Genomic DNA, 15,048 nt, shown 5'->3' with positions numbered 1-15,048 from the left:
AAATTTAGCTGTTTTGCACGGTTTTATTGAAAAAAGTTTGTTTTCCTTTCATATTACCTTATTGTTATTATTACGCTTAACAAATTTACCACACTAATGCATAGGTCTAGATTTACATTTGGGTCATGTTTCATGGAATTATGAGAACAAAGTTTAGATGTTTTGCTCGGTGTTATTAAAGAAAGTTTGTTTCCCTTTCTTACTAATCTCCAGTTATTATTACACTTAACAATTTTACCACACAATTGCATGGGTCTAGACCTATGTTTGCGTCCAGTTTCGTGGAATTTTGGGAAAACGTTCAAAATTTAACTGTTTTGCATTGTTTTATTAAAGAACATTTATTTTTCTTTCATACTAACTTATAGTTATTATTACGTTTAACAAATTTACCACACAAATGCATAGGTCTAGACCTACATTTGGGTCATGTTTTGTGGAATTCTGAGAAACATGCAAAATTTAGATGTTTTGCACGGTATTATTTAAGAAAGTTTGTTTCCCTTTCTTACTAACTTCCAGTTGTTATTACGCTTATGTAATTTACCACACAAATGCATGGGTCTAGACCTCAATTTGGGTCATGTTTCGTGGAATTGTGAGAATGTTCAAAATTAAGTCGTTTTGCACGATTTCCTTACGTAAAGTTTGTTTCTCTTTCATACTAACTTGAAGTTAGTATTACGCTTTACAAATTTACCACACAAATGCATGGGTCTAGACCAACGTTTGGATCAAGTTTCGTGGAATTCTTAGAACGCTCTAAATTTAGTAGTTTCACACGGTTTTATTAAAAAATGTTTGTTTTCCTTTCATATACTAACATGTTGTTATTAATACATAGAACAAATTTACAACACAAATTCATGGGTCTAGACCTATGTTTGGGTCCAGTTTCGTGGAATTCTGGGAAACATCAAAATTTAGCTGTTTTGCATGGTTTTATTAAAGAAAGTTTATTTTTCTTTCATGCTAACTTATAGTTATTATTACGCTTAACAAATTTATCACACAAATGCATAGGTCTAGACCAACGTTTGGGTCAAGTTTCGTGGAATTCTGAGAACGTTCAAAATTTAGATGTTTTGCACGGTGTTATTAAAGAAAGTTTGTTTCCCTTTCTAACTAACTTGTAGTTACTATTACGCATAGCAAATTTACCACACAAATTCATGGGTCTAGACCTACGTTTGGGCCACGTTTTGTGGAACTTTGAAAAAACTTTCATAATTTTGCTATTTTGCACGGTTTTATTAAACAAAGTTTGTTTCTCTTTCATACTCACATGTAGTTATTATTATGCTTAGCAAATTTACCACACAAATGTATGTTTAGGTCAAGTTCCGTGGGATTGTGAGAATGCCCAAAATTTAGCTGTTTTGCATGATTTTAATAAATATAGTTTTCTTACCTTTCATACTAACTTGTTGTTATTATTACGTTTAACAAATTTAGCATACAAAATGCGTGGTTCTAGACCTACGTTTGGGTGAAGTTTCATGGAACTTTGAGAAAACTTTCTAAATTTTACAATTTTGCAGGGTGTTATTAAAGAAAGTTTGTTTCACTTTCTTACTAACTTGTACTTATTATTACGCTTAGCAAATTTTTCCACACAAATGCATGGGTCTAGACCTACGTTTGGGTCAAGTTTTGTGGAATTTTGGGAACGTTCAAAATTTAGCTGTTTTGCATGGTTTTATTAAAGAAAGTTTGTTTTCTTTTCATACTACCTTATAGTTATTAATACACTTAACAAATTTACCACACAAATGCATACGTGTAGGTTTCCGTTCGGGTCAAGTTTCGTGTAATTCTGAGAACATTCAAAATTTAGATGTTTTGCACGGTGTTATTAAAAAAAATGTTTGTTTACCTTTCTTACAAATTTACAATTATTATTACGCTTAGCAAATTTACCACCCAAATGCATGGGTCTAGAACTACGTTGGGTCAAGTTTTGTGGAACTTTAAGAAGACTTTCATAATTTAGATGTTTTGTACGGTTTTATTAAAGAAAGGTTGTTTCTCTTTCATACTAACATATAGTTATTATTACGCTTAGCAAATTTACCACACAAACAGATGGGTCTAGACTTACGTTTGGGTCAAGTTCTGTGGAATTGTGAGAATATTCAAAATTTAGCTGTTTTGCACGATTTTATTAAATAAAGTTCGTTTCCCTTTTACACTAACTTGTAGTTATTATTACGCTTAACAAATATGACATACAAATGCATGGGTCTAGACCAACATTTGGGTCAAGTTTCGTGGAATGCTGAGAACGTTCACATTTAGTTGATTGGCGCAGTTTTATAGAAGAAAGTTTGCTTCAGTTTCATACTAACATGTAGTTATTATTACACTTAGCAAATTTAACACACAAATTCATGGGTCTAGACCAATGTTTGGGTCCAGTTTCGTGCAATTTTGGGAACGTTCAAAATTTAGCTGTTTTGCACGGTTTTATTAAAGAAAGCTTGTTTTCCTTCCAAACTAACTTATGGTTATTATTACGCTTAACAAATTTCCCACACAAATGCATAGGTCTAGACGTATGTTTGGGTCAAGCTTCATGAAATTGTGAAAAGGTTCAAAATTTAGTTGTTTTGCACGGTTTGTTAAAGAAAGTTTATTTTCCTTTTATACTAACTTGCAGTTATTATTATGCATAGCAAATTTTGCACACAAATGCATGGGTCTAGACCTACGTCTGGGTAAAGTTTCGTGGAACTTTGAGAAATTTTTGAAAATTTTGTTGTTTTGCACGATTTTATTAATGGAACTTTGTTTCCTTTTCATACTAACATGTAGTTATTATTATGCTTAGCAAATTTACCACACAAATGCATGGGTCTAGACATATGTTTGGGTCCAGTTTCGTGGAATTTTGGAACGCTGAAAATTTAGTTGCTTTGCACGATTTTATTATATAAAGTTTGTTTTCCTTTCATATTAACTTATAGTTATTATTACGCTTAACAAATTTACCACACAAATGCATAGGTCTAGACCTATGTTTGGGTCATGTTTTATTCAATTTTGAGAACGTTCAAAATTTAGTTGTTTTGCATGGTGTTATTAAAAAAAGTTTGTTTCCCTTTCTTTCTAACTTGCAGTTATTATTACGCTTAGCGAATTTACCACACGAATGCATGGGTAGACCTACGTTTGGTTCAAGTTTCGTGGAAGTTTGAGAAAACTTTCATACTTTTGGTGTTTTGCACGGTTTTATTAAAAAAAGATTGTTTCTCTTTCATACTAAAATGTAGTTATTATTACGCTTAGCAAATTTACCGCATAAATGCATGGGTTTAGACCAACGTTTGGGTCAAGTTTCGTGCAATTCTAAGAACGTTCAATATTTAGTTGTTTGGCACGGTTTATTAAAGCAAGTTTATTTTCGTTTTATGCTAACTTGTAGTTACTATTACGCTTAGCAAATTTACAACACAAATGCATGCATCTAGACCTACGTTTGGGTTAAGTTTCGTGTAATTTTGAAAAAGTTCCAAATTTAACTGTTAAGCACGATTTTTTAAAGCAAGTTTTTTTCCCTTTCATCCTCTTGTAATTACTATTACGCTTAGAAAATCTACCACACAAATGCATGGGTCTAAACCTACGTTTAGGTAAAGTTTTGTGAAATTTTGAGAACGTTCACAATTTAGCTGTTTTGCTCGATTTTTTAAAGCAAGATTCTTTCCCTTTCATACAAACTTGTGATTATTATTACGCTTAGCAAATTTACCACACAAATGTATAGGTCTATACCTACGTTTGGGTTATGTTTGGAACTTAAAGAAATTATTCAAAATTTTGCTGTTTTGCACGGTTTATTAAAGAAAGTTTGTTTCCCTATCATACTAACATCTTGTTATTATTACGCTTATAAAATTACCACACAAATCATGGGTCAGCCTTACATTTGGGAAAAATTCCGTGGAATTGTGAGAATGTTAAACATTTAACTGTTTTGTACGATTTTGTTAAATAAAGTTTGTTTCCCTTTCATACTAACTTGTAGTTATTATTACGCTTAACAAATTTACCACATAAATGCATGGGTCTAGACCAATATTTGGGTCAAGTCTTGTGGAATTCTGAGAACGTCAACTTTTAGTTGTTTGACACGATTTTATTAAAGAAGTTTTGTTTCTCTTTCATACTAACATTTAGTTATTATTACACTTAGCAAATTTACCACATAAATGCATGGGTCTAGACCTATATTTGGGTCCAGTTTCGTGAAATTTTAGAACGTTCAAAATTTAGCTGTTTGCACGGTTTTATTAAAGAAAGTTTGTTTTTCTTTCATACTAACTTATACTTATTATTATGCTCAATAAATTTACCACACAAATGCTTTGGTCTAGGCCTAGGTTTGGGTCAAGTTTTGTGGAATTCTGAGATGTTTAAAATTTAGATGTTTTGCACTGTGTATTAAAGAAAGTTTGTTTCCCTTTCTTACTAACTTGCAGTTATTCTTATGCTTAGATTATGTACCACAGAAATACATGGGTCTAGACCAACGTTTGGGTCAAGTTTCGTTGAATTTTGGGAACGTTCAAACTTTAGCTATTTTGCACGATTTTAATAAAGAAAGTTTATTTTCCTTTCATACTAACTCATAGTTATTATTACGCTTAACAATTTTAACAATTTCATACTAATCTACATTTTGGTCAAGTTTTTTGGAATTCTGAGAACGTTCAAAATTTAGATATTTTGCACGGTGTTATTAAATAAAGTTTGTTTCCCTTTCTTACTAACTTGCAGTGATTATTACGCTTAGCAAATTTACCACACAAATGCATTGGTCTAGACCTACGTTTGGGTCATGTTTCGTGGAACTTTGAGAAAACTTTCACAATTTTGCTGTTTTGCACGATTTTATAAAAGAAAGTTTGTTTCTCTTTTATACTAACATGTAGTTATTATTACGCTTCGCATATTTACCACACAAATGCATGGGTCTAGACTTTCGTGTGGGTCAAATTTCGTGGAATTGTGAGAAAGTTCAAAATTAAGTTGTTTTGCACGATTTTATTAAATAATGTTTGTTTCCATTTCTTACTAACTTGTAGTTATTACAATGCGTTACAAATTTACCACACAAATGCATAGGTCTAGACGTACGTTTGGGTTAGGTTTTGTGGAATTGTGAGAACGTTCAAAATTTAGCTGTTTTGCACGGTTTATTAAAGAAATTTTATTTTCCTTCCATACTAACTTGCAGTTATTATTACGCTTCTCGGATTTAGCATACAAATGCATGGGTTTAGACCTACGTTTTGGTGAAGTTTCGTGGAACTTTGAGAAAACTATCAAAATTTTATTGTTTTGCACGGTTATATTAATGAAAGTTTGTTTTCCTTACATACTAATATGTAGTTATTAATACGGTTAGCAAATCCATGGGTCTAGATTTACGTTTGGGTCAAGTTCCGTGGAATTGTGACAATGTTCAAAATTTAGCTGTTTTGCACAATTTTATTAATTAAAGTTTGTTTCCCTTTCTTAATAACTTGTAGGTATTATTACGCTCAGCAAATTTACCACACAAATGCATGGATTTAGAACTATGTTTGGGTCAAGTTTTGTGAAACTTTGAGACAACTTTCATAATTTTGCTGTTTTGAACGGTCTTATTAAATGAAGTTTGTTTCTCTTTCATACTAACATGTAGTTATTATTACGCTTAGAAAATTTACCATACAAATGTATGGGTTTAGGCCAACGTTTGGGTCAAGTTTCGTGCAATTCTGATAACGTTCAAAATTTAGTTGGCACGGTTTTATTAAAGAAAGTTTGTTACCCTCTGATACTAATTTGTAGTTATTATTACCCTTAACAAATTTACCACACAAATGCATGAGTCTAGACCAACGTTTGGGTCGAGTTTCGTGGAATTCTGAGAACGTTCAAAATTTAGTTGTTTTTGTACGGTTTTATTAAAGAAAGTTTGCATCCCTTTCATACTAACATGTAGTTATATATTACGCTTAGAAAATCTACCACGCAAATGTATGGATCTAGACTTACGTTTGGGTCAATTACCGTGGAATTGGAAGAATGTTCACAATTTAGATGTTTTGCATGATTTTATTAAATAAAATTTGTCTTCCTTTCATTCTAACTTGTAATAATTATTACGCTTAACAAATTTACCACATAAATGCATGGGTCTAGATCACAGTTTCGGTCAAGTTTCATGGAATTCTGAGAACGTTCAAATTTAGTTGTTTTGCACGGTTTGATTAAAGAAAGTTTGTATCCCGTTCATACTAACATGTAGTTATTATTACGTTAGCAAATTTAATACACAAATGCATTGGTCTAGACCTATGTTTGTGTCAAGTTTCGTGGAATTTTGAGAACGTTGAAAATTTAGTTGTTTTGCATGGTTTGATTAAAGAAAGTTTGTTTACCTTTCATACTAACTTATATTTATTATTACGCTTAGCAAATTTACCACAGAATACCATGGGTTCAGACAAACGTTTGGGTCAAGTTTCGTGGAATTCTGAGAACGTTCAAAATTTAGCTGTTTTGCACGATTTTTTCAAGCAGGATTCTTTCCCTTTCATACAAACTTGTAGTTATTATTGCGCTTAGCAAATTTACCACACATATGCATGGGTCCATACCTACGTTTGGGTCAAGTTTTGTGGAACTTTTAGAAAATATTCAAAATTTTGCTATTTTGCACGGTTTTTTTAAAGAAAGTTTGTTTCCCTATCATACTAACATATTGTTATTATTACGCTTATCAAATTTACCACACAAAATCATGGGTCTAGACTTACATTTGGGACAAGGTCCGTGGAATTGTGAGAATATTCAAAATTTAACTGTTTTGCACGATTTTATTTAATAAAGTATGTTTCCCTTTCATACTAACTTGTAGTTATTATTACGCTTAGCAAATTTACCACACAAATGCATGGGTTCAGACAAACGTTTGGGTCAAGTTTCGTGCAATTCTGAGAACGTTCAATATTTAATTGTTTTGCACGGTGTTATTAAAAAAATTTTGTTTCCTTTCTTCTTATCTTGCAGTTATTATTAAGCTTAGCAAATTTACCACACGAATGCATGGGAGGACCTACGTTTGGGTCAAGTTTCATGGAACTTTGAGAAAACATTCATAATTTTGCTGTTTTGCATGGTTTTACTAAACAAATATTGTTTCTCTTTCATACTAACAATAGTTATTATTACGCTTAGCAAATTTACCACACAAATGCATCGGTTCAGACAAACGTTTGGGTAAAGTTTTGTGCAATTCCGAGAACGTTCAATGCTAACTTCTACTTATTATTACGCTTACAAATTTTCAACACAAATGCATGGGTGTAGACCAACATTTGGGTCATGTTTTGTGGAGTTTGAGAACGTTTAAAATTTAGATGTTTTGCACGGTTTTTAAAAGCAAGATTTTTTTCCCTTTCATACTAGCTTGTAGTTATTATTACGCTTAACAAATCTACCACACAAATGCATGGGTCTAGACTTACATTTGGGTCAAGTTTTATGGAACTTTAAGAAAATATTCAAAATATTGTTGTTTTGCACGGTTTTACTAAAGAAAGTTTGTTTCCGCTTTCATACTAACATGTAGTTATTATTATGTTTAGCAAATTTAGCGCACAAATGCATCTGTCTAGACCTACGTTTGAGTGAAGTTTCGTGGAACTTTGAGAAAACTTTCAAAATTTTGCTGTTTTGCGCGATTTTATTAATGAAAGTTTGTTTCCCTTTCATACTAACATGTAGTTATTATTACGCTTAGCAAATTTACCACCCAAATGCATGGGTGTAGATTTACGTTTGGGTCAAGTTTTGTGAAATTTTGAGAACGTTCAAAATTTAGCTGTTTTGAACGGTTTTATTAAAGAAAGTTTGTTTTCCTTTGATATTAACTTATAGTTATTATTACGGTTAACAATTTTACCACAAAAATGCATAGGTCTAGATCTACGTCTGGGTCAAGTTTCGTTGAATTTTAAGAACGTTCAAAATTTAGATGTTTTGCACAGTTTCATTAAAGAAAGTTTGCTTCCCTTTCATATTAACTGACAGTTATTATTACGCTATGAAATTTATCATACAAATGCATGGGTCTAGATCTACGTTTGGATAAAGTTTCGTGGAACGTTGAGAATACTTTCAAAACATTGTTGTTTAGCACGGTTTTATAAAAGAAAGTTTGTTTCTCATTCATACTAACATGTAATTATTATTACTCTTAGCAAATTTACCACAGAAATGCATCGGTCTGGAGTTACGTTTGGGTCAAGTTTCGTGGAATTGTAAGAATGTTCAAAATTTCGATGTTTTGCATGATTTTAGTAAATAAAGTTTGTTTCTCTTTCATACTAACTTGTAGTTATTATTATGTTTAACAAATTTACTTCACAAATGCATGGTTCTACACCCACGTTTGGGTCAAGTTTCGTGGAATTTTGAGAACATTCAAAATTTAGCTATTTTGTACGGTTTTATTAAAGAAAGTTCATTTTCCTTTCATACTAACTTGTAGTTACTATTACGCTTAAAAAATTTACCATAGAAATGCATGGGTCTAGACCTATGCTTGGGTTAAATTTCGTGGAACTTTGAGAAAACTTTCAAAATTTAGATGTTTTGCACGGTTTTATTAATGAAAATTTGTTTCCCTTTCAACATGTAGTTATTATTACGGCTAGCAAAGATACCATACAAATGCATGGGTCTGGACTTACGTTAGGGTCCCATTTCGTGGAATTGTTAAAATGTTCAAAATTCAGCGATATTGCATGATTTTTTTAAATAAAGTTTATTTTCCATTCAGATTAACTTATAGTTATTAATACGTTTCATAAATTCCCCACACAAATGCATGGGTTAGACCAACGTTTGGGTCAAGTTTCATGGAATTCAGAGAACGTTCAAAATTTACCTATTTTACATGGTTTTATTAAAGCAAGATTGTTTCCCTTTTATAGTAACTTGTAGTTATTATTATGCTTAGTAAATTTACAACACAAACGCATGGGTCTGGACCTACGTTTGGGTCAAGTTCCGTGGAATTATGAGAACGTTCAAATTTAACTGTTTTGCACAGTTTTATTAAAGCATGTTTGTTTCCCTTTCATATTAACTTGTAGTTATTATTATGGTTATCAAATTTACCACACAAATGCAAGGGTCTAGACCTACGTTTGGGTCATGTTTCGTTGAATTCTGAGAACGTTCAAAATTTAACTATTTTTTCACGATTTCATTAAAGCAAGTTTGTTTCACTTTTATACTGACTTGTAGTTATAATAACGCTTAGCAAATTTAACAGACAAATGCATGGGTCCAGACCTACGTTTGGGTCAAGTTTCGTGAAATTTTCAGAACGTTCAAAATTTAGCGGTTTTGCACGGTTTTATTAATGCAAGTTTGTTTCCCTTTTCATACTAACTTGTGGTTATTATTTCGCTTAGCAAATTTACCACACAAATGCATAGGTCTAGACCAACATATGGGTCAAGGTTCATGAAATTCTGAGAACGTTAAACATTTAGTTGTTTTGCACGGTTTAGTAAAAGAAAGTTTGTTTCCCTTTCATACTAACATGTAGTTATTATTACGCTTAGCAAATTTACCACACAAATGCATGGGTCTGGAGTTACGATTGGGTCAAGTTTCGTGGAATTGTCAGAGTGTTCAACATTTCGATGATTTGCTTGATTTTATTAAATAAAGATTGTTTTCCTTCCATACTAACTTATAGTTATTATTACGCTTAACAAATTTATCACCCACATACATAGGTCTAGACCTACGTTTGGGTCAAGTTTTCTGGAATTCAGAGAACGTTCAAAATTTAGCAGTTTTGCACGGTTTTATTAAAGCAAGTTTGTTTCTATTTCATACTAAATTGTAATTATTATTTCGCTTAGCAAACATACCACACAAATGCATGGGTCTAGACCTACCGTTGGGTCAAGTTTCTTGCACTTCTGATAACGTTCAAAATTTTGCTGTTTTGCACGGTTTTATTAGAGGAAGTATATTTGCCTTTCATACTAACTTGTAGATATTATTATGCTTAGCAAATATACAACACAAATGCATGGGTCTAGACCTACGTTTGGGTCAAGTTTCGTTGAATTATGAGAATGTTCAAAATCTAACTGTTTTGCACGATTTCATTAACGCAAGTTTGTTTCCCTTTCATACTGATTTGTGGTTATTATTACGCTTAGCAAATTTAACAGACCAATTCATGGGTCCAGACCTACGTTTGGGTCAAGCTTCGTGGAATTCTGAGAACGTTCAAAATTTAGATGTTTTGCAAGGTTTATTAATGTAAGTTTGTTTCCCTTTCATACTAACTTGTTGTTATTATTACGCTTCGCAAATCTACCACACAAATACATGGGTCTAGACCAACGTTTGGGCCAAGTTTCGTGCAATTCGGAGAATGTTCAAAATTTAGCTGTTTTACACGGTTTTATTAAAGCAAGTTTGTTTCCCTTTTATACTAAATTATAGTTACTATTACGCTTAGCAAATTTACAACAGAAATGAATAGATCTAGACCTACGTTTGGGTCAAGTTTCGTGGAATTCTGAGATTGTTCAAAATTTAGTTGTTTTGCACGATTGTTTATGGCAAGATTCTTTCCCTTTCATACTAATTTCTAATTATTGTTACGCTTATAAAATTTACCACACAAATGCATAGGTCTTGACCAACGTATGGGTCAAGTTTTGTGCAATTATGAGAACATTCAAAATTTAGTTGTTTTGCACGATTTTATTAAATAAAGTTTGTTTTCCTTTCATACTAACTTCTTGTTATAATTACTCTTAGAAATTTTACCACACTAATGCATGTGTCTAGATCTACGTTTGGCTCAAGTTTCGTTGAATTCTGGGAACGTTCATAATTTAGCAGTTTTGAACGGTATTATAAAACAAAGTTTGTTTTCCTTTCATACTAAGTTGTAGTTATTATTATGCTTAACAAATTTACCACACCAATGCATGGGTCTAGACCTACGTTTGGGTCAAGTTTCCTGGAATTCTGAGGACGTTCAAAATTTAGATGTTTTGCACAGTTTCATTAAAGAAAGTTTGCATCCCTTTCATATTAACTTACAGTTATTATTACGCTATGAAATTTACCATACAAATGCATGGGTCTAGATCTACGTTTGGATAAAGTTTCGTGGAACGTTGAGAATACTTTCAAAACATTGTTGTTTTGCACGGTTTTATTGTAGCACCCCCTTCGCTACAAGGGCTATATCTACCCTAAACGTCATACTTATAGCAATCGCTGTGTTTATAAATATAAATGCACATAATAATTAAATCCATATGAATACGTAACCCCAACGTCATAACAACATAATCAACCCACAACATCATATATACAAATCAAACACCTCGAGTAGTCCACCACAGTTAATCTCCATTCCTACATTCTCTTTATACAAACAAAATAAGATTCGTACTCTAGCTGACAAAAAGGAGAAACAGCATACTGGCCCGACCTGACTGAGTATAGTGCGTAGACCTATTCTTCAACAGTCAGATACCTCAAAGTCTACTCCTGAAAGAAAATGTCAACAGAGGGATGAGCCTGCCACTCAGTAAGTAAATAATCAGCCTATCTATATATGTACATCAAACACAGCCCAAACATGACAAGTAGGCAACATGCATGGATTACAGTCAATTTAACTCCAACATAATTAATTGTAGTACACCACATAGCTATCTCACAATAAAATAATCAATTAAACTTCTTTTTCCCTAGTTTGCTTACCAGAAGGTGATATCGTGTTTTTCCCGTCAACTCAATCTCACCGTCATATAAATTTAAGTGAATCCCCTTGACAGCCGGCTCATCAATCTCATTTCGCATCATAGCTCTTTCAAATCGCATCATAGCTCTTTTATTTCGCATCATAGCTCTTTTCACATCACATTTTTTTTCATATCGCATCAAAGCTCTTTTCATTTCATTTCTTTCTCATATCGCATCAAAGCTCTTTTCAACACGTCAAGGGGTATTCACGCCATAATTATATTCAATTTCCACCACTCCCTCATTTCCACATATCACCATTCTTGTAAGCAACTAGTAACGTAGAACATTATATCGTTACGTTCTCATTTTCAGACACCCACAACACATCAAACAACAAACATAATATTTCAACGTATTTCCTCATTCCACGTACACAATATCGACAATCAAATCAAATCATTCATCACTTATATACTTTCAGACAAATCAATGGCAGTATTAACCACAAATTCATATAACAGTAAAACCACAAATACAGAAAGCATATATAGATAATACTAATTATTTACTTACCTCGACCTTACAACGTTTCTTTCTACTCTGTCACTAATTGTCAGTCCTTTTACTTCACCCCCGTATCCTATAATGAATTATACCACATACAATTAATATATCGAGAATATCGTAATTTCTTTTAAATATAATATTAAATATTATTCGTACAATTTCTAATAATTCTTCAATATTCCATTTCTATCGAAGTACAAATCTTCGTTAATCCTCTTTATTAACATACCATTTATTAAATATAATTTTTGGAATATTTCTATGAATTTTCTATCAATTTCTCCCTACTATACAATTTAATTAAGCAATAATACATAGAATTACATATTTGGTTAGTCATTCCGATGGAATTGTGTAAATTAGCTATAATAATAATTAAAGCTAACAAATCTAATATTTTAATTACCCAACTATATCATTTTTATAGCAATTGTGATATTTAATACGACACTAATTTAAATAGTCAAACTCGTAAAATACTCCGATTAAATAATACATAACTTAGCATAAACAACATTTAATAAATGAACTAATTAAATAATATAATTATACAATTTAATAGGAATTAAAATCACATTATTCGTACCTCTGTTTCTTTATTTCGCTTTCGGCCGAGAGTTGCAAATTTACACAATTGCATTGTGTGTGTCATGTGTATTTATATGTTTAAAGAACAAGGAAAGGAAAAGAACAAAAAAACAAAGAGAGTGAGGCGGTGGGAGGTGGCCCCCACTTCCCACTCTCAAGTCTAGCTCTCTTTCTACTTTTATATATATATATATATATATATATATATTATATTACTTACTTAATATATATATATATTATTTCCATATATATATAATATTATTATTATTTTATTTATTTAATTAAACTTTTCTCAAAATACCATCTACGTCCTTTCTAATTTTCTTAATTAGAATAAATTGTCCCAAAATATTATAACGAACTCCAATTTAATTTATTCAAATATTATTATATTCCAATTATGCAACATAATTTATTTACTAATTAACTAAGTTTCATAAAAATTTACCAATTAGTCTCCCAATTATATATTATAATTTTTGGGGCGTCACATTTATAAAAGAAAGTTTGTTTCTCATTCATACTAACATGTAGTTATTATTACTCTTAGCAAATTTACCACAGAAATGCATGGGTCTGGAGTTACGTTTGGGTCAAGTTTCATGGAATTGTAAGAATGTTCAAAATTTCGATGTTTTGCTTGATTTTATTAAATAAAGTTTGTTTCTCTTTCATACTAACTTGTAGTTATTATTATGTTTAACAAATTTACTACACAAATGCATGGTTTTAGACCCACGTTTGGGTCAAGTTTCGTGGAATTCTGAGAACATTCAAAATTTAGCTGTTTTGTACGGTTTTATTAAAGAAAGTTCATTTTCCTTTCATACTAACTTGTAGTTACTATTATACTTAAAAAATTTACCATAGAAATGCATGGGTCTAGACCTTTGCTTGGGTTATGTTTCGTGGAACTTTGAGAAAACTTTCAAAATTTAGATGTTTTGCACGGTTTTATTAACAAAAGTTTGTTTCCCTTTCATACTAACTTGTAGTTATTATTACGGCTAGCAAAGATACCATACAAATGCATGGGTCTGGACTTACGTTAGGGTCCCATTTCGTGGAATTGTTAAAATGTTCAAAATTCAGCGATATTGCATGATTTTTTTAAATAAAGTTTATTTCCCATTCAGATTAACTTATAGTTATTAATACGTTTCATAAATTCCCCACACAAATGCATGGGTTAGACCAACGTTTGGGTCAAGTTTCATGGAATTCAGAGAACGTTCAAAATTTACCTATTTTACATGGTTTTATTAAAGCAAGATTGTTTCCCTTTTATAGTAACTTGTAGTTATTATTATGCTTAGTAAATTTACAACACAAACGCATGGGTCTGGACCTACGTTTGGGTCAAGTTCCGTGGAATTATGAGAACGTTCAAATTTAACTGTTTTGCACAGTTTTATTAAAGCATGTTTGTTTCCCTTTCATATTAACTTGTAGTTATTATTATGGTTATCAAATTTACCACACAAATGCAAGGGTCTAGACCTACGTTTGGGTCATGTTTCGTTGAATTCTGAGAACGTTCAAAATTTAACTATTTTTTCACGATTTCATTAAAGCAAGTTTGTTTCACTTTTATACTGACTTGTAGTTATAATAACGCTTAGCAAATTTAACAGACAAATGCATGGGTCCAGACCTACGTTTGGGTCAAGTTTCGTGAAATTTTCAGAACGTTCAAAATTTAGCGGTTTTGCACGGTTTTATTAATGCAAGTTTGTTTCCCTTTTCATACTAACTTGTGGTTATTATTTCGCTTAGCAAATTTATCGCACAAATGCATGGGTCTAGACCAACGTTTGGGTCAAGTTTCGTGCAATTATGAGAATATTCAAAATTTAGTTGTTTTACACGGTTTACTAAAGCAAGTTTGTTTCCCTTTTATACTAAATTGTAGTTATTATTACGTTTAGCAAATTTACAACACTAATTCATTGGTTTAGACCTATATTTGGGTCAAGTTTCGTAGAATTCTGAGAACGTTTAAAATTTAATTATTTTGCACGATTTTTTAAAGCAAGATTCTTTCCATTTCTTACTAATTTGTAATTATTATTTCGCTTACTAAATTTACCACACAAA

At 31.6% G+C, this 15,048-nt stretch overlaps 1 long non-coding RNA gene across 1 annotated transcript; it reads right to left on the bottom strand.

Annotated features, from left to right (window-relative positions):
- Positions 1-11,347: 11,347 nt before the first annotated feature.
- Positions 11,348-13,022, bottom strand: LOC148786898 (uncharacterized). The gene is made up of 3 exons (XR_016067493.1): positions 12,950-13,022; positions 12,370-12,436; positions 11,348-11,595 (listed from the first exon to the last, which is right to left on the bottom strand). It is a non-coding gene; the product is annotated as an uncharacterized LOC148786898 (long non-coding RNA).
- Between the last annotated feature and the right edge of the window lie 2,026 nt (positions 13,023-15,048).

Source organism: Sesamum indicum, linkage group LG9 (assembly GCF_026168435.1).
Source record: "Sesamum indicum cultivar Baizhima isolate 11 linkage group LG9, ASM2616843v1, whole genome shotgun sequence".
Classification (NCBI taxonomy): Eukaryota; Viridiplantae; Streptophyta; class Magnoliopsida; order Lamiales; family Pedaliaceae; genus Sesamum; species Sesamum indicum.
Note: the sequence above shows the minus strand (reverse complement) of the source record. Positions and strands in the feature narration are given on the sequence as shown.